Source organism: Lissotriton vulgaris, unplaced genomic scaffold, assembly GCF_964263255.1.
Source record: "Lissotriton vulgaris unplaced genomic scaffold, aLisVul1.2 SCAFFOLD_963, whole genome shotgun sequence".
NCBI lineage: Eukaryota > Metazoa > Chordata > Amphibia > Caudata > Salamandridae > Lissotriton > Lissotriton vulgaris.
This window is the reverse complement of record NW_028248000.1, coordinates 664,338-673,382: the sequence shown is the minus strand read 5'-3', so window position 1 is coordinate 673,382 and position 9,045 is coordinate 664,338.

The window sequence follows — 9,045 nt, the reverse complement described above, 5'->3', positions numbered from 1 at the left end:
TTCCTCCTCCTTTGTTCATGTGTAGACACTACCAAAGGATCTACCTGTGGATTTAGCTGGTTAAGTACCAAGCTAGTCCCAGTTGGGTTATGAACCTCAGCATGAGGGTCGAGGGGTGGTGGGTCTAATAAGCTTGGTTGACTACAGTTCTTATCATGAATGTCAGCGAGGACCTGTACAGGGTTGGGTATAAGCAATGAGGTATCAGGTGTGCGGGCAGAGCCAATAAGACCCAAGGACGATCTTTTGGCTGGAGCTAATTCCTGAGAAACCCTCCTTTCCATGAGTACGATACCTTGATCAATTAAAGAGTTGGTACGCACAATAAAGTCATCTAAAGTTCCAGTCAATTTTTTCCCGCCTGCCGCTGCCATGCTTCTAGTTTCGCGGCACTCCATGTACCTCAGCAATGCAGAAGGGGGAGACAGCGAGATCCACAAACACTGAGCTCTCAGGGGGTTTTCAATAAAGCAACAATAGTTATGCTCGAAATAGCCAAACAAGAAAAGCAACAATAGCAAGTAAAAACACTATCGCAGCAAAATATGCAACCTCTATCTTCAGGGAGCAACCAAGAGCCTTGGCCCAGTCCAGTCTCTTTCGGCCTCTAACGGCCACAGACGGTCCCGCCCTTGTCCCGGGCTTCTCCCAGGACGCTCCCGCGCAGCAGTGATTGAGGTCTGATAATTATAGGTGGAAGTGACATGAGGGAGGCGGGGCAAGCAGGGAGAGCGGCCCAGGTGTTTCAGGTCAGGCTGTCAGGGGCTCCTGGGAGATGGAGTCCCTGACCACACCGCTCGCAGCCCTGCTCCTCCAACTACTCAGCCCAATTCAAAATTGCACAAAATCTCTGCCCCTCCTTCTCAGTTCCAGCTCTCAGAGGGAGCCGCGAAGCGGGTCCGGCGAGGTGGGGCGTTTTCAGGGGTAACACCCGGGCAAAGGCAGCAGACCAGTCCTCAGTCGACCGGCAGGTAGGCAGCGTTTAAAATCCCAGGGAGTGCATGAAAGCGTCAGGTTTTGATGGTGAAAATGGGGGGCGGGGCAAGCAGGGAGAGCGGCCCAGGTGTTTCAGGTCAGGCTGTCAGGGGCTCCTGGGAGATGGAGTCCCTGACCACACCGCTCGCAGCCCTGCTCCTCCAACCACTCAGCCCAATTCAATATTGCACAAAGTCTCTGCCCCTCCTTCTCAGTTCCAGCTCTCGCGAGGTGTGGCGTTTTCAGGGGTAACACCTGGGCAAAGGCAGCAGTCCAGTCCTCAGTCGACCAGCAGGTAGGCAGCGTTTAAAATCCCCTTAAAGTGGAGGCAAATGCCATACATTTTTTGACTGTCACTCATCATTTTATATATACAGTACCATACTATACTATCTCCAAGGTCTCAAATACAAACCTGCATAATCCTCCTAGGTCAAGAGTTTCACAGTGCTCTAGGTGGCAGGATATGTCTGTCAGCATTGAACAGTGTGCACTCCATCCCTCAAACTCACCGCGATTGCTGATTCTGAGCGCCTGGTGGCTGAAGATTGGTAGTCAACCACCATTGTGGTACAATGAGCAACTGAAGCTTTATTTATTTAGTGATTTTTATATCGCATGAAGGGCATAGAGCATCAGAGTGCTTCACAAATACCTGAAAAATATATAAAGAAAAATAAATACCTAAATCAACCAAAAATGTGAAGAAGAATAACAAGCAGAGGACGGTGGGAAGATGATAAGCTGGTGCTAGACACGTTGCGAGCTACAATACATCGATATAATGAAAGAACAAATGCATGTGGCAGAGAATTAATGTTCGTCTCCCTGGTCTGGAGAAGGTAATACCAATTTCTAGAAATCTGGCCATGCCTGGAAGTGAGGTGTAGGAGTCTTTTTTCTCGTAGTGTCCCAACTGTGGAAGTTGACCCAGCAACAACTATCTATCTCCTAACAGCAGATGCTTAACTACCTCTACACTAGTGACCAGTAGCTCATGCGCCTGTGATTTCTGGGTGCAGGGACAGTATGCACAGTTTTACTGGGTGGGAAAAGGCATCTACCTAAACTACTAAATCATCAGGGCCGTGGTGAGTAGAGGATCAGGCAGCCCCCCTCACTATCAGCAGCAGGGCGGTAGGCAATGCTATTTCTAGAAGTCTGCTCTGCTCTCACCACGCTCAGCACCCCAAGACACACAACAAATCACTTTTGTGGCTAACCTGCAAATCTGGGTTCAGCAGATTATTCAAAATACCGAGGAGTTTAATTCATGATCACTTTTACCCCATGAGGAGATACCAGCCTGAATTTTTAATACTGGCTTTAGTACCTCCCGACAGACAATATGGGGTACTCATTATGAGACCCTGAGTGGGGAACTTGTAACGTTGCGCTTTATATTAACATTATTTAAGAAATTGATCTGCCAATATATTTTATTTTTACTTGTTTTGGAGGTAAATTTAACATTCTAAATATCGATAAATCTACTTCTACTGCATATGCTGTATGTGAAAGAAGCACTCCATTCTGCTTCTCATGCTGTGTGTGGAGGAAACCTGATGTACATATGTTCCTGTTAAATTTGAAGGACATTTACTGGATTCATGCTCAAGGGTTTTGAAGGGGAAGCTTGCTCTACTACTTACTTGTAAACACCTGAAATAAATTTGAGTTGCAACTGAATTAGAGTGTATGGAGTTGCTCCACCATACTATGTGTATTGAGGAGTGCAAGCTAATGCTAGGATAGCTATCTGTGTCTAAAGAAAGTGAGTCAAACAACCCCTTGACCTTTTCTTTCTTCACCATCTCTCACTTTCTTCCTTCTATGAATCACTCTCTCAATGTTCTGGTCTCTCTTTTCAGATTTGGCACACTATGCTGCCCACACTCAGTCTTTCTTTTATTCACACAAGCACAGCTCCTCCTCCTCTATGGCAGAGGAGTATCACCCCATTGCTGGAAGCAGCACAACGAAACCTAAAAATAAAATGATAATAAAGCAATTCATAAAACTGCTTTATCATCATTTTTTTTTACCTGTAGGAGCCAAAAGCCATCAGCCGAGTCTTGGGTGCGGGGCCTTCAGCAGCAGGAGTGGTCGGCACATGGCACTGCTGTCAGTGCGCATGTCAGTTTGGCCAGCCGTCTAAACCGGAATGCGCACTGACATCTCCCTAACCCGAGCTGCATTCCCGGGTGGAGGGAACAGCAGGCAAAGGCTTCCAGTTACCTTTCAACCGGAAAAAAGCCTGTTCAGGGCAGTCCCAATGCTTCTTAAGAAGCACTGGGATTGGTCATAGGGGAGTCTGGGAGCCTGTATTCATGGGGACTGCAGTTCCTGGATCAGAGGAGCACTGAGGTGAAGCATCGGAGCAGAGGATACAGAGGCGATGGCCGGCAACAGGAAGGTAAGTGTACTTTTATTTATTTTTATTCCTTTGACCACTTTGATCTTTTCTCTCTGCTTTCTTATTTCCTACACTCCTCCGTTGATACTATTTTCTCTCTTCCATTTACTTTGCTACTCAGTTTCTCTCATTCTTCTTTTTTTCCTCTTCTGTTATTTCTCTGTCATTCCTCATCATATTTACTCTATTTAATTTTCTTTCTCCCCTCACTCACTATTTTTTTGGATGATGTTTTCCTCTATATTGGTTTCAAAGATTGTTTTTCTCCACCCATTACAAACTATGCCGAAATAAACCACTTGTGGGCGTAATGGTGGCCTCACTGAAGTCAGTTGAGTGTTGACCACGGTGTTCGTAGATGATGTCTGTGATGGAAGTGAGTGACCCAGGACTCACCTGAAAAAAAGCTAGGGCCGTGCACTTATTTTTTACTGTTATTATCCTGAGAGTGTGAACCTTTAGTCGAAGTTCGGAGACCAAATCTATCTACATTTAAACAAAAAACGAAAGCAACACTTGTCTGAACTTGTTTTACTTCCAAGGGAAAGCGAATCTGGTATCCTACCATTATCCTCAATGCTAACCTTGACGTACATGAAAACCTTACAGAAAGAGATGTGGAAGCATTTTGCTTTTTAATTCTTTTTCACTTCACTAGGGGAGCAAAGCATAGCACTAATATTTCTATAGTACATTTCTGTGGATGTTGGTAAACATATAGTTAACTATATTCCAAAACATTACCCAGCCATGTTTTCCCAATAAATTGGCTAACATAGTGTTTGAAACAAAATATTTACCAAACATTTGTCAAATCTCTAACATTGATAGAATATACAACACACGCATTCACAGCTTGTAACAATCTAGAATTCAGACTATGCAGCGTCGGTGTTAGTGGGCAACATAAGTCAGGAGGAAGATTACGCTAAATTCTCCTCGGAAACCAACCGGAGTATGCAGCCACTTTCTGCACACCTAGATCACTTGGCTATTGCAGAAGGGGCCGCAGATCACACTAGAACTACACGTGTATCAGTGTTATATCAAGGGGCATACTCAAATGTGCATGGGCATTGACCGAGGCAAATGAAGAAAGTCATTGCCTCGGCACCCAGATATAGACTCAGGAGACACAAAGAAAGTAAACCCCAAAGACATCCCATAGAAGGGAGTAAGGTTGGTCCTAGGGACCCACAAGGCATCCCTTCCAAGCAGTTGCAGCTATTCTCTGCAACCACCAGCACTGGAGTCTCAGTTTCTCTTTCAAATGCAGACCGGTTGTTGACTGCATAGTGAAAGGGAGAAACCGCTAGTTCACCTTTCACTATTGCGCTGCCCCGAGGGCAGGCACGAGTTTGGGGCTGCACTATGTGAATAACACACTTAGGGGCATATGTACAAGAATTGACAATAACTATTGCTAACGCTAGTTAGCTGCAGTTTTTTTTTATCGCCATGTACCGCGGAAAACTATCACTGTGTTAGGGGCATATTCACAACACGTGGCTAAATGGCGATAGTTTCTCTTACCAGGTGAACTTTCTCGCATTAAGAACAGCGGAATGGCCATAGAAATCATGACGCTTACGTGGAAAAAGTAACAAACAGCCAATTAGCGGCTCAAAACTGCAAGCTAATTAGCGTGAGGCCACTTTTTTTCACTTTAGGCCAGAAAACTATAAAACACCCGCTTTGTAGCCAAAAAACAAAAAAATAATTGAAGCGAACAACAACCCCCCAAACACCCAGGAGGACCAGGCAGAGACCCAGGGGAAGGGCAAGGAGAAGAGGAAGAGGAAGACCCAGTTCAGTCAGGAGGAAACCAGGTCCTGATTGCGGTGGCGACAGAAAAACAACAACAACTATTTGTCAGCCCAACAGTGTCATTGGGAACAAAAAATGCAATATGGCAGTCCATCACAGCCAAGGTGAATGCTTTCGCAGAGGTGAGGAGGACAGTGGATTACTGCAAGAAGCAGCTGGCATGATGTTAAGCACAAGACCAAAGCGAAACTTGCATCCAATCTCAAAGCACCATTGCAGACTGGAGGTGGGAGTCCAGCACCACAGGAGGAGCTGTATACGTTGGAGGAACAGGTGTCCATGGTCATCAGTGAGAAGACAGTGGTTGGAGTTCCTGGACAGGATACGGCTGAACAGCACCAGACACATCAGCAACAGGGTGAGTAATAACCAGGGACTGGGGGGACGGGATGGATGGGTACAATGGCACCCATGCCCAATTAAATATCTCTCAGTGCACAGCCACCATGACTGTGGATCACGTCCCGGACACCCTTGTCCCTGGTGGCATACACACATCACCCTACTCAACCAATACATTGCAAGCCACATATTAGTGGGCTCACAGACCTGGAAATGTGCACAGAAAGCTACCCAAATATAATCCAAGATTCACATCAGACCACAAAATAAGGGCAACATGATATAGCAAAGTGGCACATTGAATGGAGATGCGGCAGGGTGTCAAAATGGCTCCCTTGCCTCAACACCACGCATATGCATGCGTCCGTGTGCCTGAGTCATGTGCAAGAATGTGCATGTGCATCAATGGGGACCTTACTGAACATACACAATCTTGCACACAACTCAGACACACGGGCACAATGGGGCATGTGTGCTGATCTTGGTGGTGACATGCCTACTTATGCACATGATTAGTCACATTCAAAGTGCATTCTCATTTTGGCATCAGAGAGATGTAGCCTTGTGCAGACTAATTGTATATGCGTGGTGTTGAGGCAAGGAGGCCATTTTGACATACTGCTTCATCTCCAGTCAATGTGCCCCCTTGCATACCATAAACACATGCATTGTCACAATAAAGTGATGATGTAGCCATCTGTCTAAAAGGTGCATATCCCGCAATGCACACATTCAGCAGACTGGAGTCCAAATGTGATGTCATACTATGAGCAGAGGGGATATACCTACAACACTACAGTGCATGGATAATGCATATCAGGAATGTGTATCTCAAATATGTACTACATGACTTGTCTGTGTACCATACTCACCGAACTACAATGTCCCTGTAAAGAAGTTATGTTATGTTATAACAATTTATTATGTGCACAGCGACTCCAGCGAAGGAGCATCCAGGCGCAGAAAGAAGTATGACATCCTAAGTATGACAACAAGCAAGAATAGCAAAGAAGCACCAAATAAGGAGCTAAATGGCACCATCACCCCTTAGGTCAAAATGCACTCCTCCACTCACAATTGTACACCTGTGCCATGCAGAAAACAGCATCCACATCAGTCCTGGTGTGAGTTGCCCATTACACAGTGATGTGCATGTAAACGTGTCTGTTTGTTAATTCTACTGGGTCAGTGAACAAATATGCAATTATGTCTGTTATCATCCACACACAAACACTGGCATTCAATAATCTGAATCAGGACAGCATGTATCGTCCATGTGACCATCTGCATGGCAAATACACAAACACACATCAGCCTGCCATTTGCATCTGATAGTAGGGGGGGGTGATAGGGTCGGAGCACCACTAAAACACCCTTGGAAATCCACATCCGTCAACTCTAGGTCCACTTACATACCACATGTGGGCCCAACGTTATGTGTAATGGGTGCTGTAACTGTCTGTTCAGCCTACAACAACAATAGAAACTTGTGTTGCACCATACTCACAACGGGTAAGCCAACAGGAGGGCAGTAAGAAATGAAGTTAGGAGTACTAACTTTAGGACTCCTAAATGCCTTCTGTGAATACTGAAAGTCTTAAAGTTAGGATTTTTCTCAGTTTAGGAGTAGTAAAGCTAGGACTCCTAACTTTAGGACTCCTAAATGCCTTCTGTGAATACCGAAAGTCTTAAAGTTAGGATTTTTCTCAGTTTAGGAGTAGTAAAGTTAGTACTCCTAACTTTAGGACTCCTAAATGCCTTCAGTGAATTCCCAAAGTCTAAAGTTAGGATTTTTCTCAGTTTAGGAGTCCTAAAGTGAGGAGTCCTATCTTTACTACTCCTAAACTGAGAAAAATCCTAACTTTAAGACTTTCGGAATTCACAGAAGGCATTTAGGAGTCCTAAAGTTAGGACTCCTAACTTCTGTGAATGCCGAAATGAGTAAGTTCCTTCTGTGAATACCAAAATGAGTAAGTGCCTTCTGTGAATACCAAAATGGTAGTAAGTTTAGGACTTTGTCTTAAGTTAGTTCTGTGAATCGGGCCATCCTTGCAATCCAGACATGACAGCGCAAGTGACAGTGCATGGCGAATTGCATGCCTGCACCTTAAATATTTTAACATGGTGCAGGCCTCTGTCATTGAAGTGGCTGAGTGTGGAGTTCATCCTTGAAGGAGCAGGTCACACTTTGACACTTCCTCATGTAAATACAACCCCTGATGTAAAGAAGAGATTAACCGCCAAACAATGCACAAGTGTCCCAACTCTAACCAAGACCCATATTTACTACAGCTTGCAACATCTCATCATTGCGAATGCACATAAGTGAAAGGCTCACTAGCTTAAAGGAATAAGGGGCAGTAAAACCAAAGCTGCAGGGGTAACTCTCCCACAATGCAGTGCACAGACACATAAATCTGAGCAAATCAACATTTTCTACAATGTGGTTCAAACTGCATCACTTTCACTACTGAACAGAGGACACAACTGGTACCGCTTGTGGCCATTCACATTTGGCATAGCTGTAAACTGTGAGATGATAATGTACAACTACAACATAACATCCGTGATGTTGTACAAATAATCACTATCCGGCATCTAATAGGTATCTCCTACTAAACATTCAGAAAGGACATTGTCAGGCATGATCATACTTGAAACATACATTTAACTCCATAGCCCCTTTACTTTGCAGATGGAGAAACATTCCCTCCTGAACGTCAACCTGTACCTCTCTTCACTGATTGAATATGCCACCATCAACCAGTACACCCTCCAACAGCTGCTAGACTCATTTAGCGCACCATCTCTGGAAGCAGGGCCATCCAGCTGTGTCTTAGAAACTCCACCCCTGCACAAACCACCCACCAGCAAGCACCTACCACCACAGCTGTCTCCCAGGACCTTGAGGACCCACTTATGGCATTTCAACGCCATGCGGTAGAGATCCAGCAGGAGATGGCTGAGCAGGTGCGGGTGGGGTTTGACAACCTGGTGGACAAACTCGATGTGGTACGTGGGTGACTGAGTGCTATTCGGGACCACCTACAGACCATCACAGCCACCCACAGTCCACTCCATGCTCTCCGCCATTCCATGGCTGACATTGCTGGAGTCAGAGACAAGAACAACTGTCCAGTCAGAGAGGCTCCAGCAATGTCAGTCAGGAGTTGGCCTGCATAGGAATGAAAATATAGAACATGGATCAGATGCAGGCGGAACAAATGGCTGCCATGGCTGCACACCAGTGAGACGTAGCTGGAATCTTCCATGTCCTGCAGCTGATCATCACTGCATTGCTGCATCAAGGTTTAGCATAGATGAATGCTTCTGCTTCAACATACACATCTCCACCCCCTGATGTGTCAGTGCCTCACAGTGCTGCAGCCAATCTACCACCACGCACATGTGAGGCACATGACACATCAGAGTATGTAGATGGGAAGCATCTGCATTATTGCAAAGAAGAAAGCGGTAGCATCCAT